This window comes from Physeter macrocephalus, chromosome 4 (genome assembly GCF_002837175.3).
Source record: "Physeter macrocephalus isolate SW-GA chromosome 4, ASM283717v5, whole genome shotgun sequence".
Taxonomy (NCBI): Eukaryota; Metazoa; Chordata; class Mammalia; order Artiodactyla; family Physeteridae; genus Physeter; species Physeter macrocephalus.
The window spans coordinates 69430851-69449789 of NC_041217.1; the positions used below are offsets into that span (position 1 = coordinate 69430851).

At 40.9% G+C, this 18939-nt stretch overlaps 1 protein-coding gene across 1 annotated transcript in view; it reads left to right on the top strand.

The window, feature by feature from the left end:
• The first annotated feature begins 13587 nt into the window (after positions 1-13587).
• Positions 13588-18939, top strand: part of LOC114486168 (C-reactive protein-like) — a 60942-nt gene continuing 55590 nt past the window's right edge. The window contains 1 exon segment of the mRNA XM_028488750.2: positions 13588-14064. The gene's annotated coding sequence lies outside the window, so the exon portion shown is untranslated.

An 18939-nucleotide genomic window follows, 5' to 3' on the forward strand; every position in this document is an offset into this window, starting at 1 on the left:
CCCTCAGTAGGGTGGCCCTGGGAGCGGAGAGTGATTCCCAGTTGACAGCTACTAAGAAAGCAGAGGCTTCAGTCCTACAACTGCAAGGAAGTGAATTCTGCCAAATGAATGAGCCTGGAGGAGGACCCGGGACCTCCGATGAGAGTTGCAGCCTAGCTGGCATCTTCATTTCAGCCTGATGAGACCCTGAGCAGAGGATCCGGCTAACCTGTAACTGGACTTCTGACCTACAGAACTGTGAGATAATAAATGGGTATTTTTTAGCCACTGAGTTTGTGGCAATTGGTTACACAGTAATACACAGTAAAAAAAAAAACTAATATAGATGCCTTATTTACTTGCTTTATTTTCTTATTTTTAATATGCTGTTGCAATAGTAGACCTTTGAGCTTTCTAAAAGGCGGTCTTATTTCTTGTCTCTTTTCCCCTTTAAGTCTTCCAGTCTTCAAAACTCTAGACCACACAGGTCCATTTTCCAGGGCAGATGCAACAAATGCAGTGAATCAGTGGAGCGCAGGAATTGTCACTACCTCATTCCCTCCAGGCACCTCCCCAACCTCCTGGCTTATCCTCCAACCACCTTTAGACCAGTACTTCTCAAAGTGTGATTCACAGTTGAGTGGCATCGCATCACCTGGGAGCTTGTGAGGAATGCAGAATCTCAGACCCCATCCCAGACCTGTGGGATCCCAGGTGGCTCACATGTACACCTATGCCTGAGAAGTCCTGCTATAAAAACTTTGTCCTGCAGCTCTGTTTTCCCTTTGCTGGACAGTCATTGGTAGCACCTAAAACACAGCCTGGTCACAAGAGGTGGTGCCTGATATCTCTAGGTGTCTTTGGCTGAGCAGGGCTGTAGGGAGAGGAGCCAGTTAGCACAGTGAGAAGCCTCAAAGAGACCGAACTGGCATGGGTAAAAGCCTGAGGTCAATTACAAACACCCGACTGTCCCTGGTTGGAACAATCTACTGCTTTACCTACTGGTTAGGAAGCTATCCAAGAAAAATATGCTTACATGGACGTTGTGAATTTCCTGTTTTTGTTCCAAGGAAGGGCTTGGCTCCCAGATTTCCTTTCTGGAGGAACTCTTGAAACATCACTTCCACTCTCTCCACCTTTAAAGTACATTCCAACCATGGCTGAAATTACCTGATTTATCATCCTTCAATTTAAGTGTGCCAGCCTCCCTCCAGTTTTGGGAAGAGGAGAAGAAGCCATTGGACCACCTCCTGTCACATCCCCTCAACCCCCCAACAGAAATTCCTCCCACCCAGATCCCATCCTTCTGCAATCTCCTTAGGACCCATCACCTCCGTGGCTCTGTGGACTGGCCCCCATTATTTTGCCTTTACACATTTCCCCTCTGTGCAGCTACGGTACCTTTCATAGAACACAGACCTTACTTTCCCAGCTCTTCCTTATTGCCTTCAAGAAAAAAAAAATCCCAACATTTGTAGACAGGCATAAAAAGCCCTCCAGGATGAGGTCTCTTGTTTCTCTCTTCAGCCTCATCTTACCTCATTCCTCTGCAATAATGTGTGTCTCCATCACACAAAGCAAAGAGCAGAGCCCTCTCTCATGCCTTTGCACATGCTATTCCCTTTACCTGTCCTGTTCTTACCTTTACCTTGCAGCAACTCCTCACCTCCCTCAAGATTCAGTTTGGAACACAGCACTCTCTCTAGGAAGCCTTTCCTGTGCCCTTACAATTTATGTTTTGTATCGTGCTTCTGTAGCATCTCTAGGAAAACATTTATTACATCATATATTGAACATATTTGAAAGCATTTATTGCTTTATTATACAAATACCATATTTTTATTTTAAAAGCATTAACATATATACACACAAAAAGAAAAAATGATTACCTATTACCTATTTATATTAGTGTTCAAAGAGAAGACACTCTGTTTTTCAAGTATGAAGGGAAGTGATATAAGAAATTATTAGTGATATAAGAAATATAAGTGATATAAGAAATTAGTGAAAATTAATAATCACTAATATAAGATATATTAGTGATATAAGAGGCTTACACACCTGTTAGATGAACTGTTGTAGCAAAGGTCCCAGGGGATTTTAGCCTATGACATCTAAGTGACAGACTCTCAAAGACCTTGCCTGGAAGCCACTCCACTATAAAGCTCAAGAACTTCTGGAAAATTCCCACCAATTATCTCAGTCTGCAGCACTAATGTGCGGAATCCCAAGAGATTCACTAATGTGGGGAGTCCCAGGGCTGTTCTGAACCTCTCATCTGCTTCTGCATTTGTTATCTCTGGAAAAGAATGGCTTCTCTGTTTTGGAAATATTGTTCCCAGCATCTCCTCTGCGGTACAGAGGTCTTAATAATGAGGGGCATTGATGCTAAGTTTACAACAGACAATTCACCTAAAGATAACTACATTTTGGTGCACCACCTTTCATACGTATTTATGTGTGTGTGTGTATGTGTATAAGTGAATAACATACATATAAAACTCTCTCTTTACTATGCGCTCTCTATCTTTATATCTATATACATTTCTCCCCTCTGGCTCCTTGAAGCTCCTTGTTTCTCTACTTTTTAGAGCAAGGATTCCCAGCACTGGTTTGATGACACCCTGGAGTGTCTTCATTTATCTCAGGGGGTGCCTTGAAATTCACAAAACAAGATTAATTTAAATTCATTTTCATTTAAAAAAGTAAACAGACATTATATAGTAATTACAGGTACAAGTGTGTGTGTTGAAATCAAACTAATAAAAGCTTGCCTTAGAGAGACATCAAGAAGATGGGGGTGGGGTTGGAAGGGACCAGAAAGGTGGTTTAGTTAGACTCTTTCTAAAACATCCCCTCTAATTACTTCCAGGTTGGTATTTCTCCCAAATTAATCATGTTTCTCAAATTGGAAGTCAGGGCTAAGGGGGCTGAAAGCTCCCCATATGCAGGTCTATATTCTGTGCCTACCATGGAAGCTGGCATATGGTAGATCCTCAGGAAACAGATTTTGATTGACTGTGTGTCCTCAGGACATAGTGTTGGAGGCTGAGGAGGGTGCACGTCTCATGAGAGTTCCAGCTCTGTGGGATTGGAGGCCGTGAGATATCTTCAGAGATAGTGGTCTGGGTACCAATCCCATTCAGGTTCCAGGAGAATGTAGATGCCCAGACAGTCAAGGATAAAAGAACCTAGGCTGAGATTCACTGGCCTTATATGACTGGCCAGAGGCTTCTATAATTGCCTTTCTGTTAACAGCTTGTGCGAATCGTCAGAAAGATAGATCAACTAACATCATTCATGTATAAATGTCAGAGACTTGGTGCTAAAGGTACAGTCCCAAGGTCATAGATACAGGAAGGAATTTTGAGCTCTGCATGAGACCAGATTCTTTGACGCAATAGAGTTGATGGTGGGTTCAAATCCTGACTCAGCCATTTAAAGCTATATAACCCCGAATAAATTGCTTTACACCTCAGTGCCCTCCTCTATAAAGAGATAGTCATAACACCTACCTCATAGGGTTGTGAGGATTAAATGAGTTAATCCATGTAAAGTGCTTTGAACAACGCTTGGCACAGTGAGAGATCAATAAACACTGTCTCTTGTCATCATCATCACAGTAGGCTCTATGTTCTTATCAAGACTAATTGGTAGTAGGTGTTTCAGTTGGAGACTAACAAGGATATCCATTCCTCTCTGCCCTCAGCTCGGAATGCTTTAGTGACCCCATCTGGTCCTAAAGAATAGGCTCAAGAATTCCTCCTGCCGTGCCCTAGATTGGGGTAGGAACATCATTTGCAGTGCTAGGACTGGAAACTTAGGCAGAGGGTTAAATAGTGTAACAAGCCAGCAAGCAAACAAATGAAACAGAACAGAAAACCACCACATGCAAATAAAAGTCTCAGTGAATCCTCTTGTCATACTTTGATGGGATATTCTGCTTCATGGGGGAAAAATAGAGCAAACATATCTGTATTCTTAGAATCACAATTAGTAGCAAGGGAAGAATGTGTCTTTTAGCACAGAGTTTGTGGCCTATCAATCCTTGAAGGCAAGGAATCATTAATCAAGAGACAGTTTCAAAATGTGTTCGTCATTACCCACTACTATTGATGAAAAACCCCAGGCTCTTCTGGAGAAAATGATTGATGGGAAGAGAACTTTTGAGGCCATTAAAACACGTTCCTGATTCTCTTTATTTTAGTAAAAAACTAAATATACCTATATCCCCCCAGATGAGAAAGACAAATCAAGTTTCATGTCTGATCTAAGCAAAATTCAAATACTGGGTTTGAAATGCCAATAATTCTATTCAATTCCTTTTCTCTTGTGCAAATACTGAGGAATATACACTATGTGATTATTCTGATGTTCACACAGTTGTTTAGGATCAGAAAATTTTCAAATACATATATAATTTATTTCTGGGATTGCTTATGACCATAATAGAAACAAGATTAATGAGTGAGGGTTATTTATTTGAAATTCGTGACACTCTAAAGACCATCTTTGGGCAGAAATATATTTGATTCACAAGAATGTGGAAAGATGGTGGGAAGAAATTTCTTTTAGTGGTTAGCTTTGTTTTATAGTATTTTGATCTCCAAGGATATAGTAGTCTTAGCCTTTCTGGTCCTTTTGTTTCCAAAACTCTGTGCCTCTTCAATTCAGTTAAACAAATATATACCAGATATGCCTAGGTAAACAAAATATATTGGGCTATACACTTGAATGAAGCTACAGAGAAAAACCCAAAACTTACATTTTAGTGCTGTAGAAGATTGTTATAACCATGACCCCAATGAATCATACCTACCAGTATCCACACCCTTATACATTCTTCTGTCACATTGACATTGGGCTCAGCCACGTGACTTGCTTTGGCCAATGGACATGAACAAATGTGATGGAGGCAGAGATTTGATAAGCACTTGCACATTGAGGCTTGTCCTCCTAGAACCCTGAGACCACCATGCAATGAAGAAGCCCAGAATTAAATACTATGTGGTAGGAGAGGCCAGTTAAGTCCAGTAACCAAGGGCAACCCTCCCAGCTGAATGCAGTTGCATCAGTGACCCAAGACATGACCGGCAGAAGAATGATCCAGCTAACTCATGGAAGAGTGATAATAATGAGGTCAGTAAGTTTTGGAAGAGTTTGCTACAGAGATGGAAAACTGATTTAAAAATTGATATGCAGAAGTGGCACGTTGCTGTATTAAAAACCTAAACTATGTATCATTGGCTTTGGGACTGAGGATCTGGCAGAGGTTATAGGGACAGCAAGTAGAGTGCTGGTGGAGACCGGAAGACCTGAGAGGAAACTGTTACTGGAGACTGATAAAGGGCACCCCATAGTATATAATAGTGACACAACTGGCAACACTATCACCTCCAGTAATTGGAAGATAGAAAATGTACTTAATCAAGTTGTGGATGTGGCTTAAGATTTCCACTTAGAAGGCTGAGGGGGTCAGTTAACTTTTTAAAAGTTATATATAATAGGATATGAGAAGAGAGAGAGAAACTAAAGAAAGAACTGCACCATTTGTAAGCAGAATTTAAAGTACGTATGGAGGGTCCAGGATATGCTGAGCTGGGAAATAAAACCATTTCACATTTCCAGTCTCTTCAACCTGCAAAAGATTCTCAAGGTAAGAAATGACCTCAGGATACAGATCAAATCAAGAGTGTGGCTATAAGACTTTGTGAAGACCACAGTAAGATTCTCAATGGTGTCTACCAGACTCTCTTAGCTAGATAAAAGGGCTTCCAAGAATTTTAAGGGCATTTTTCCCATAGCACCTTGACATGCGGACCAAAGTAGAGACCCATCTTAAAAATAATTGTTAGTATAGCTTTTGTCTAATGAAATGAACTATAACCTGGTGTGTGGAAAGTCCACAAAGTTTATAAGGCAACTGGGCCAGTTTAGACCAAAACATGCAGGAAGCAAGCTGAAAAAGTTACTCAGCTGCAAACAAAGGCTATTTCTTATTGAAAAAGAAGACCATTTCAGAGGGCAGAGCTAACCACTTCCAGGGAATAGAACTAGGCTCTAGCAAAGAAACATTTCCCATACTCAGAGTAGGAGGCTCTGCAACGTTTGCCTGGCTGGATTTCAGAATTTCTATGGACCAGTGGCTGCTATGTGGCTCCCTGTTCCTCCCCCTTATAAATGGGAGTGCCTATTGGGTACTCCATTCTTACAGTTGTGTGCTGGGTATGTGTAGAGCAGATAAGTTGTTTTTTCTGTCCATGAGTCCCTGAATGATGAGAAACCACACCTGAGAAGCTGCATGAGGAATTGCCCTTGAGGAGCCTCAACCACATCTGGACCTGAGCCAGATCAGGAGATCCTGGACTTGTAGTTTGATGCCATGATTGGATGAGCTCTTGATAGTTTCAAATAAGATGGATGTGAATCACTAGGGCCAGGGGGAAGACTGTGATACCTCATTATAGTAATAACCCTCAATATATTATGCCTTATGGTATCCATGCCCCTGGGTATACAAAGACTCTATGCTTGGCCATAAGACTTGCTTTGGTCAATGGGACATCAGCACATGTGATGCAAGTAGAGGCTTGAAAAGTGCTTTTGCACTGGGCCTTGTCCTCTTGGAAGCTTCCCTGAGATCACCATGCTGTGAAGAAGTCTGATGAAAGACCACATGGACAGAGTAGCCCTGTCGCCTCAAATTGTCCCAATTTAACCCCAATTTTACCCAACCAATCCGTCAGCTAAATGTGGCTTCATCAATGGGCCCGGCAAGACCGATAAAGAATGGTCCCAATATTCACAGAATCATGTGATATAATAAATTGTTGTTTTAAGCCACGAATTTTGGGATGGTTTATTATGCAGCAATAGATGGCCAGTACAGGTGTCTGTTACTAAGCATCCAGTTATATCTAGTAAATTGTAGAAAGGGAGGATGACATTGTGTTACATGGATTTCTGAAAGTCATTGATGCTCTCTTCGACAGCTTTGTGTACAAGTTGAAGAACTGATGATGGAATGAAGATAATGTGTTATAGGTATGTAACACATTATCTTCTCACCTGTATGTAAAGATGCTGAATAATGGATGAAGTCCTTGATGAACATGTGGTAGAATAGAGGAATGAGAATGGGTTCTGAAACAGGGAGATTTGGTGCAATTGCAGTTCTAAAACTGAACTTTGGGCAAGTTACCCAACTTCTCAGAGTCTTTGTTTCTGTACCTGTGAAATAGGATTATATTGTCTATTTTATGCTATTACTATCAGGATTAACTGAGATAATATGTATAAAAATATGCTATGCAATGCCTGGCACATGGTAGGTGTTCATTATATGTTGATTCCTTTCTACTTGAGTTCACTCTGTTCACCATGCAGCATTTCACTGAGGAATTCACTGGGACCTTGGCCTTGGGATCATGGAACAGCAACTCCAGGGTTAGGAAAACTGGGAAAATTGGGTCTATGACTGCAGGGTTAGGGATCTGTAAACCAACTCCAGCGATAGGACAGAATTTCTGAATTGATCTGTCTTCAGGGTTCTTTCATATGTGCTTTCACTGATTTTTGTAACACATTGTGCACTGGCTCAGTCTTTGGAATACTCTTCCTCTCTCACTTGTCAAAATAATCTGTTCTTACTCCCATTTCCTAGGATCCTGCTGACGTACCTCTTTGTCTTACAAATTGCTCTTAAAATATGAATTCCATTCAGAAGTAGAGTCAGTAACCTGTCTCTGACATAACCCAAGACATACAAAGGAAGATATCCCTTTTGTGAGAAAATGATGATCTTGCTTTTGGGTCAAGGATGTTGTCAACCCAGGCAAAGGCAATGTTTCATCACTCACATGGTATGGTCTCAAAAAATGAAGAAGAGAATCCAGTAGGGCACTACATTTAGGACATTTCTAAAACAAGGTACCAGAGGAGCTCCTGGGCAATTGGAAGGGCACCACAACTACCAGTGAGTCGCCTACTTCAGTCTAGTACCCATTTGAACTCTGCTGGCCGCCAGGATAGTCTGTGATAGCAAGAAATGATCACTATGGTACACTGGGAAAAAAAGGTTAGTTAACCTCAAAACATAAAATGGTGGAAGAAGAAAAAAGGTAGAAGCTCTCTCAGGACAGGGAATGAGAATAGTCCTTAGGTGACTATTCCCTACAGTCCCTTTGAGAAGGGAATTCATCCATTACAAAAGCCCTCAAAATATTCATGATACATGGGAGACTGGGGGATACATTATCAACAACCTATTTCTTCCCATTTTTATTTTTATTTTTTCCTGATCCACTTGCTGATTTTCAGGCTGATCTTGGGTTATAAGTCTTTGGTTTCCTTTTGTTGGTTTTGTTTTTGAATTTCCATTTGTTGAGCAAATTTAATGCATCAGATGCTGTGCTAGGTATTTAATATCTATTCTTCTATATGATCCTCCCAACTACCCTACAATAGAGATACTGTTTTCCCTACTTTATAAATGATTTGACTTGGAAAGATTTGAAAGCAGTTCTGCCTGACTGTGAGGATTTTGTTCATTCACTGCACCATGGTGGTGGTGGGCAGGGCAACTGCAAGGCCTTTAACTCAAGAATGATTGCACTAATCTTTGGGAGAACAAGTCTCTTCACCAATTAGATTCTGGTTATACTTCCTCATGTAGTACTTTAATTACAAAGTGGTTTCCGAAGACTTTTCACTACCAGAACTTCTCAAATTCTGCTCTGATTGGGAGCTAATTTGTTTACTCTCATTGATTTTATCTGGTTGAAGTCTTCCTTCCCCTGCTTTTTTAAAAAAGACAGTATTTCTCTATCAAATCATAGAGGAATTATTTTGGTGGGCTTTTCATATAAATGTTGTGCTTGTTTTGTCTTTCATAAATTATAGTTCTGGATTTTTTTCTGACTATTTTCTATGAAGAACAGGTTGGGCTTAGGTAAAATATTCCATCATTAACCATGCTATCATGTGTTGGAAAAATCTGTCAAGAATAGATTTAAGATGGCTTAGAAATGTAATTGATCTTGTTTTGGTCTTTGTCCATAAAAACTAGTAATGGACTGGTGTATCAGTCAGGGCTTGTAAGGAAAGAGATGTCCATACAAACTGAATAACTAAAGAGAAATTAAGAAAGGAACTATATACAAAGGTACGGGCAAGGTTGAGGAAAACCTACAAGGGTTGGTATAGTACCTTGGAAACATTGCAACTCACAAGCCTGAATGATCAAAGGAAGTGAGGGCTTACTGGAATTCAAAGAGTACAGCTATATGGAGAGGGGTGCCTGACATTAGATATAGCCTTTGTTTAGGGAATGAAACCAACCCATGGTAGCCAGGCAGGGAAGAAACTAGGGGGACAGATAGTCTAACCTTTCTATCTTCTCATCCTCTCATCTCCTGCTAGTGCCTCCCATTGGCTGAACTCTAGACGTGAGAGGGAAAGGGAGCTTGTTGATGCAGCCCATACAGTTCAGCCTTCTGGCAGCACAGAGCAGTGGGCAGAAGTGTGGAGAGAGGATGGAGAAGGCCAAACAGAAGACATTCAACACAGATGGGATGCAAGATCTGATAACTAATGTTCATGTTCAACCTGAATTTTCGACCACAGCAAATAGTCATGAGAACAGTCTCCTAACAGATCAGATAATAATTTCAGTCTTTAAAAAATGAGACTGTGTTCTGCTTCTGCTTCCTCCAACCTATCTTCTTAATTTGTTTCTTAACGATTTGAAACAATTTGTGCATGTTCTAGCTGCATATACCCCTATTATGAAAAGTATAAAAATAACTATTTCTATGCTGGTGATATAATTTTATTGTCACTAACCAGAAATGGCCTCTCTATCTTACTGGAAAACAGAGTGGCTTGAATTCAACTTTTCTAAATCCCAAATCATCACTTTTGGCAGATAGTGTATTCAATCTAAATGCCTTATATCTAATGTTTGTATATCGCCAGCCAACTTTCTCAGCTACTTAAGGGTCATTTTGCAACCGTTTTTCTCCGGTGGTTTCACTAGAAAATTATGCTACTTAGAAGTAGATATTTCTTGGCTGCATTACTGATATTTGTTTCTGGGGCCCAGGAGATTGGCAAAATCTTTTTTTTTTTTTTTTTTTTTTTTTTGTGGTACGCGGGCCTCTCACTGCTGTGGCCTCTCCCGTGGCGGAGCACAGGCTCCGGACGCGCAGGCTCAGCGGCCATGTCTCACGGGCCCAGCCGGTCCGCGGCATGTGGGATCTTCCCAGACCAGGGCACGAACCCGTGTCCCCTGCATCGGCAGGTGGATTCCCAACCACTGCGCCACCAGGGAAGCCCGGAAAAACCTATTTTGAAAATGTTTTCAGATACAAGGTATAGCATCCATGCCTGTTCAGTAAATTCTGGTTGAATGAAAGAGTGAGGTAATTAACATTGTAACTTTGATTTTTATCTTTCTTTCCCTCAACTGTTTTTAGGAAACAGTTTTTAGAAACCATCTTGAGGAAAATTTTAGTCTTGCTGGTAGATCCTTCACTGAAAATCCCCACATGGAGGTTGGGGTAGCCAGCTATTTGGGTCTTGGTTAGGTGTCTTCATTTACTTTAAAGGAAGTGAAATATCTCCTGCCCTGTTGATTGTTAAGGTGTATGGGACTCTCCTTCATTAGCATTACAGATTTCATGAAGCTCATACTCTTGTCAAATGTTAAAATTTGGACATTTCTGTTGCCCCGTGTCTACCAAGAGCTTAATTAGATGGGTGAGCAGTTCTGATCGACAGCTAAAGAATATACAGTTCTTTCATTATTCTAGATCAACACTGTCCAGTAGAACTTTCTGCAGTGATAGAAATGTTCTATCATTGTGCTGTACAATGTAGTAGTTACTAGCCTTGTGTGGCTATTAAAATTTAAAATACGGCTGTCAAGACTGAAGAATGGCATTTAAAATTTTTAATTTAATTTCAATTAATTTAAATTTAAAATCAACTATACTTCGGGAATTCCCTGGCAGTCCACTGGTTAGGACTCTGCGTGCTTTCACTGCTGAGGGTGTGGGTTCAATCCCTGGTTGGGGAACTAAGTTCCTGCAAACTGCGTGGTGTGGTCAAAATAAATAAATAAATAAATAAATAAAAGAAAATAAACTATACTTCGATTTAAAAAATACCTTAAGGGGAACAGCATAAAATTAAAACTAAAAAAAAAAAAAGAATTTACAATGTGCCAGGCTCTGCTCTATCTCAATTAATCCTCATAATAATCCTCTGAAAGAAGTACTACAATCAGCATTTACAAATAATTTGTTTTTCACTAATCATGGCTAAAATTGACAAGAGTAAAATTACACCAAATGTTTTGAGTAACTGATTTCAGAAATGATTTTAGCACTTCTTAAATGCTTTGCTGCTCAGTTTTTGCTTTCTTTCTATTTCAACTTCCAGATGTATTTTTTGAGAAAATCAAAAAATTCAAAATAAACTTAATGACCCACTAAAATAAATAAATAAATAAATAAATAATTCAATCTATTTATTTATTTATTTAAATAGCCATTTAGGCCAGGGGCTACCATCTTGCGCAGCACCACTCTACATATTCTAGATTTTCTCCCTGGGTCAAGTCTGACTATCCTTTGGCTTTCAAAATAATAGCATTTATCGAATTACAAATTTATATTTTGTCATTTATGGTGGTTTTAAAACATGTTTTCATATTCTTGGACATTCCTCCAAGAACATGGATACGAATTACCCTTCCCTTGAATGTGGGCCAGCTTTGGTGACTTGCTTCTGGCAAATAGAATGTGGAAGAACTGATACTACATGACTTTTGAGGCTGGTTTATGATAGGTGATACACCCTGCCTGGCTCTCTCCTTCTCAGCCTGAGCTCCCACATAAGGATTCTGGCTGCTCTCATGCTACCATCCTGAAGTCATATGGAGAGACCACCTACAGGTATCTGAAGAGGACCAGCTATTCCAACCCCCAGCTTAGAGAACTGCTTAGCTGATTCCAGTCAGTCCCCAGTGAGATAGGAATAAATGATCACTATCGTTTTAAACAAGTCACTATTTTGAGGTTGTTGTGTTGCAAGAGATAACTGGAACAGTCTTGGTAGGAAACAGTGCAACAGAAACAGTTCTATTAAGCTCCTTACACAATTCATTTTTGGGTTGTTTTGAGGACAAAGTCTACGACATCAATTTCTCATGGATTTTTTTTTTCTCTTGGATCTTAATATCAGGAAGAGCTGCACCTTCTTGAACAGCTAAAATCTTTTACTTTAATACCTTTTTGCCTTGGTTGCTAGGAAACTCAAAGCTGAATTCATGCTCCACCTTTGTAACTAAATAGGACTGTACTTTTCCTTTGGCCTCATCCTACTATTCCCTTACCTTTTTTTCTTTTTAAAACCCCAATGCAGTATATACATTATCAAACCACTTCAAAAAAATGAGTGTTAGTAATGTTGGGCCTTTGCTGAATCAATGTGAGCTACAAGATCATCCAGTAGATTAATAATGATGGCTGGGAGAGTGCTGGAATTGTGTGACTCTTAATTGGCCTTATTTTCAGGAAAGAAATAAGGCCCTGAGAAGTAAAGTAACTTCTAGCTCTGAGGGATACAGAGCTAGTGAGTAGCAAAATTTCAGCCCAGGTGAAGGTGCACCTTACCGTCCATTCTCCCACATGGCACCCATTGGTCAGATGTTGGTTCTTTACTCTGGGGATGGGACAGTGGTACAAAGATAAATAAGACCTTGCTCAGGGGTTGACTCTCAAGATTTGCCTGGTGGAGATAGTACATGTGTTTAAACATAAAGTGATATACAGTTGGGGACTTCCCTGGTGGTCCAGTGGTTAGGACTCTGCACTTCCACTGCAGGTGGCACAGGTTGGATCTCTGACTGGGGAATTAAGATCCTGCAAGCCACGTGGTGCAGCCAAAATAAATAACTAAATAAAATAAAGTGAAAAACAGTTGACCCTTGAACAACTGGGGATTAGGGTTGCAGGCTCTCTGCACAGCAAAAAAATCCACTTATAATTTACAGTCAGCCCTCCACATACACAGTCCCTTATATCCACAGTTCCACATTCATGTATTCAACCAACTGTGGATCGTGTAGTACTGTAGTATTTACTGTTGAAAAAAATTCACATACAGGTGGACCCATGCAGTTCAAACCCATGTTGTTCAAGGGTCAGCTATACATCATAAAAGAGGTACAAATTAAACTTTGTAAATGTTCAGAGGAATGAGACATCACTTCCAAGTGGAAGTTCATAGAAGGTGTCACAAAAGAGTGATACTAAGCTAGGCCTGGAGAGACGGATGTGATTCATATGTGCAGACATTGGAGCGAGGATGGTGTGGAAGATGGAGCAGTCTAGCAGCAGTGAGTTCAATGCTGGGAATTCTAGTCTCTGTGGCATTTGGTGGGGAAGATATTTTTGGAAGGGGGCTGTGACACATCTCAAATTATACTATGTGAGTACTTGCTTACTCTTCTATTTGTGGTACCAGCCCTGTCCAGGGGCATGTGACCTGTACATGTGGATGGGATCAACTCAGGAAGGGAGACTAATGCTGATGTAAGTTTCCACGTAGCTGACTGCTTAGAAAACTCAACACTTGGGACTATGTTCTGAGGTAACTGCTTAAAACCTTTTAACAACAAATTGCTTTTAGACTTCAGTATGGAAGAGAAAATACTGGAAGAGATTCTACAGCACTGCTCAGCCCTGCAGACAGGGGCATTTCAGGACACTTGGGAGGAACCCAGAAACATGCTCAGCTTCTTCTTAGACTGCCTTACATTTCTTGCAGCCTCGTATGATCATAGGAGCCTGGTATTCTGTGGACAGTAAGCCCAGCAAAGCTACAGAGTGGATCTCTGTAGGGACAGAGCTGCAGTTCTTTCCAGAGTTTGATTGATTTGTTACAATTAGTAACAGGCGGCTCTACTGAAATTCCACAATTGCCTCTTGAAATAGGAAAATCCCAGGTGACATGGGTAGGAAATTGCTACTGGGGTGAAAGCTTTTCCAGAACATTAAAACAAGATCCTGCCACTTGCCTGTAAGTGAAAGTTTAAACAAACTTCTTTTCTTTTTTTTTTTAAATTAATTTATTTATTTTTGGCTGCGTTGGGTCTTCATTGCTGTGCGCGGGCTTTCTTTAGTTGTGGCGAGCGAGGGCTACTCTTTGTTGTTTCGGTGGCTTCTCTTGTTGTGGAGCATGGGCACTAGGTGCATGGGCTTCAGTAGTTGTGACTCGCGGGCTTCAGTTGTTGTGTCTCGCGGGCTCTAGAGCGCAGGCTCAGTAGTTGTGGCTCATGGGCCTAGTTGCTCCGCGGCATGTGGGATCTTCGCGGGCCAGGGCTCGAACCCGTGTCCCCTGCATTGGCAGGCAGATTCTTAACCACTGTGCCACCAGGGAAGCCCCAAACCTCTTTTCTTGATTAGGAAAACCAAAGTCAATATCTGATTACAGCAAAATTCAATGCCATTCTGCTGGATTCTTCCAGGTCTATAAAACCCCAAAAGGACAGCAGCGCAGGTGGATGACTCACAAGTGTTCTGACTCAGATTCCAGGTTCTTGGGGTGCTTTCCATAAAATGCTTCCAAAGTGTTAATCCACCAATAATCATAGTTGCTGTATTGACTTTGCACAAAACTGTACAGCCTATAAATCATTTTCATATACGGTATCTCATCTAATCCTCCCCAAAACTTGATGAGGTGTATATCACTCTTCTACTTTTGCAGAAGAGAAAACTGAGGCCCAGGTAACTTAAGCAAATTATCTTAAATCTCAGGGTGAACATGTATCAGTGGAAAGGTTTACATCTGGTCTTAGGAATCTAAGGCTATTTGTGCGTTTGAGCAAAAAGGTCCGAGGATGAGAGACAAGGTTGGGAACTGTAATTGGAAGAGTGGATACAGAGGTCCCTTGGGCCAACATCTGATCATCTAGGGATATGCTGTCCCCAGACAGGGACAAACTTTTGCCAGCCTTCTCTCTGCCTGGGAAGGTAATCAGGTAGTGTTAGAGACCCCCTAGATCTGGAAGTGACCAAAGTTATGATGTAGTTCAAATCCCTCGCCCAAAGAAGTTCAGTGTCTTGCAAAGACTTACACAGATAACTGGTGACAAAGTTGGGATTGGTACCCAGTTTTCTGGATCTTACAGGAATTTCTCCTGCTACAACTGAATGCTTTTCCTCCTACATGCTCTCTCCTTTTCACTAGGTAGAAATGTGCTTACAATGAAAGATGATTGGGTACTCCTTAGATAACTGAGCTAATATTAACAATTGCTACTATTCATTCAACACCAGCGATGTGCCAGGTTCTGTGCTAGATCTTTCACATACATTATTTTGAATCTTCACGAGAACGCTGGAAAGCATATATTATTATCTCTGTGAGGAGACGGAGACCAGGGTTGAGGATGGATTTGCCAAGACAATACTGAGTTGACATTCTTCCCACTGTGCGGTGCACGGAGTAAGAGTTTCTCTCTTGTCCTAAAAAACAGAAATGTCTGAACTTTTTAATACGGTCAAGTATTGTTTTTGGAAAATCATTAAAATTCAAATTGTGTTTATTCCTAGAACGATATCTGATTAAAAAGTGAGATAAGGGAGATGAATCAGTTATCACTTTTAAACAGAGTTCTTAGAAGTCTTGATTAATAAGGTTTTTTTTATTGTGAAGGAAAACCAACATTTTAAAAAAGCTGTAATTCAAGTCATATGCTTAAGTAATTTTTTAAGAAGAGAGGCAGGGTCTTTTTAAACCCCTATTCATCTAGAGTGCTAGGGACAGAGCTGTAGAGGTTCTTTTGTATTAATTAGTTCTTCCCTCAAATTATCGTACCTTTAGGAGTGCTAAGCATATTCATCATTTGTACCTCAGTTAGAGTTACTTTGATACACCTGCTTTCCTCTTAGCATCTGTGATATGCCTTCCAAATTTTGTTTTAAAAAAGCATTTTTTAAAAAACTTGAAACACTTTGAGGAAATGGAGAAATCTGAGTGCCATACCTCCAAGGAAGGATTTGGACCACAGATGGGCAGTGTGGAATTGCTTGGTACTTGAAAACCAGCAGGGGAGGTCGCCAGAAAATGGGAAAACAGAACTGACCGGGAGTTGGGAAAGTGTCAGTGTGAAATTTCTCAATTTCCACTTTTTCCCTGACCCCTAATGGCTATTCCTGGCCAGTATGCTGCCAAATCCTGATACAACATAGGTGGCTAATTACTGCCTTAAAGTTCTGATCTTCATCAGGCAGTGCACAGAGGTGTCATGATGTGTCTTTCAGTATGATTCCAAACACTATACTTCTGTCATTTGACTCTGTTCCTTTTCACATGGGTCCTCTGCTTCCACCTCTACAATCCAGAATGGTCACATCTTGGATTGCTCTCACAGAACTGGTGTAAGAGCCTTCTTCCCTGAAATGGCAGGTGCCGCAGCTTCAGGGCCGTTGTGATGATGCCCCTTAATCTGCTGTCACAACCTTTTACTTGGTTTCTGGTCCTTTGACTTGTATTGCCTGACCCTAGTGCCTGTGGGTTTCCAGATTCCTAACTGCTGGCTTGGTTTTTAACCTACATACTTAATCTTGACTCCTGATATGCATCTGATTCCTGACTGTTCATTTGGCTTGAGTCCTATTGGCTTTTCCCATCCCAAGCCCCTACGTGTGATTCTTAGATTTGTTTTCTGCCTGGCTTCCCACCCTGGCTCTGGGATCTGATAATCCTCATCAGCACCAGTTCTGACTCAGTAGGGAGATTCAATCTCATTGAGCAGCCAGGTAAACAAGAGGACGGTGGAAGGAGTTGATAATCTCACATCATCATCCAGCATCTGGCACAAATCTCACGGTCTTTCTGATCATGGGGTTGCTTTTACATGTTATAAGAGTTCAAAGAATGCTTGAACAGAAGAAATCTTTTGTAATCAAGGGACAATAATTGTTATTCTTTCCAGTTGTTGAGTTAGCTATGCCTCTATAAATTGTAACATACTGTTCCAAGTTTTATTGAGTTCCTATGGTGTCCTGAAATTAGGGTCAGTCCACGTCTCCAACGAAGACCAGAACCATTCCTGTGTTGCAGGGTATTTGATAGAGTTCATGGGTGATCATTTCTACCGCTCCTCCCTCATTCTAAAAGTGAACAAAAGTCAGTTTCCCCACAGAGCCTAGATTTTTGAAATAACTTTACCTGTGTAAAATCCCAACTTATCTCAATAGGATATTATTAAAGGAAGGAGAATTTCCCATGCAAGATAACTAACCCAAATCAAGGTCCTTGGGTGGGAAACAAAACTTAATATCTGATCCCAACAAAGCTCTGGTATTTTGTCTTGCAGGTTTATTTGAGAGTATATAACCATGGGTAATTTCTTGGGCAAACGAACCCAACATTAATTTCTCACCGTTTTCTGGAAATACATTGAAACATTTGCAAATGAAGGTATGATGGGCTCTCAAATAGGAATTCTTTTAGATCACTGTTCTTAAGAATTCACATTAAGCTTATTTCTAAAATTATAAATGACTATGACAGATAAGTTGACGAGTCAATGTCATCTCAGAGTTCATGATAATTTTAAGGGCATGTTATCAACCACATTTCTAACCAAAATCAAGCAATTTTGGGTGTGGCTCTTAAACTAGTTTTCCACAATGTCATACTTTACCCTGTACTTGTAGCTGCTTTTTGAGCTGTAGGGTTTGGTGGGGCTGGGAATGCTGACCTCAGGAAGGATTTGGTACAGTGCTTGGCAATCCCATGACACATCAGTTGTGCTTTCCCGTCATCTATCTGGCATTGACTGGATCAAAAACAGAGCACTATTCCTGGTTTATGTTGAAATTCTCTGTTGTCCTTTGAAATCCCAAGTAAAGATTTCCTCCTATTGTGTAACTCAAGAGGTTTGATAAAGTATTATGTTTGGCATTCCATTTCTGGAAATCTTTCTTTACAGAGGCCACCTATAGGTGTTCTAGAGTTGCTTGAATGACAATTAGTGCTGGATGATGCAATAGAGGCCACAAGCCAAGTCCGTGTAGCAATAAAACACATCCTATAGGAACAGAGGCAGAGATAAGCAGGGGCCATTCTAACAGGGTTGCAGCAACAACTCAAAGGATCTATCACTCAGACAAGCAAGGTAGTGGAGAGCAGAATAGGAACACCAAGAAAACAGTCTCTGATAAACCAGTGCAGTAATTGGAAGTGTTTCTGGTGATGTGAAGGAGGACTCTGGAGGCCTCCAGGGTGAGATAAGTCAAGCAATCAACATGTCAAGGTAATTTGTTAGCAGTTCAGGCTTTGGGTCAAGGTACGTAAACCTGCCCGCTATGACGTATGAAGCCTGCTAACCTGAGGAGACTTGGCTGTAGAAAGACAATAGAAGAGTGGAGCCTGCTTGGAACTGACAAGAGGGGCCACTTGTACCTGTTAATGTAACATCTGTCCCAGTGAAGGCAGACCCTGATTACAAACCACTGATATAGTTAGAGGGGTAGGCATGGCCTCCATAAGGACAGCAGGGTTCCCACATTGCCCTGATCTTGCTGAGTAGTTTTTATGGACCGATGCTCTCAAAAAGCTGTAAAATGGGAATAAAGACTTTAGTGATGGTTCCTCAGTAGAGGCCAAACAGACGTTAGCTATAACTGTCGGAACTCACACCAACTGTACACAGCCCTCACCATCTCGCTGAGCCCACACAGATGATATACTGCTGACCCCATTGTTAATATCACACCTGACTCTGTACGTTTCTCACTGACCTACTAAGCTCACACCAGCCACACACACCCTTCACCATCTCAGTGATTTGACATCCACACTACACTGCGCTCAGATGAGATCACACAAACAGCTCGCTGACTTCACACAGATTATACACTGCTGTGAAAGGTCTTCCTT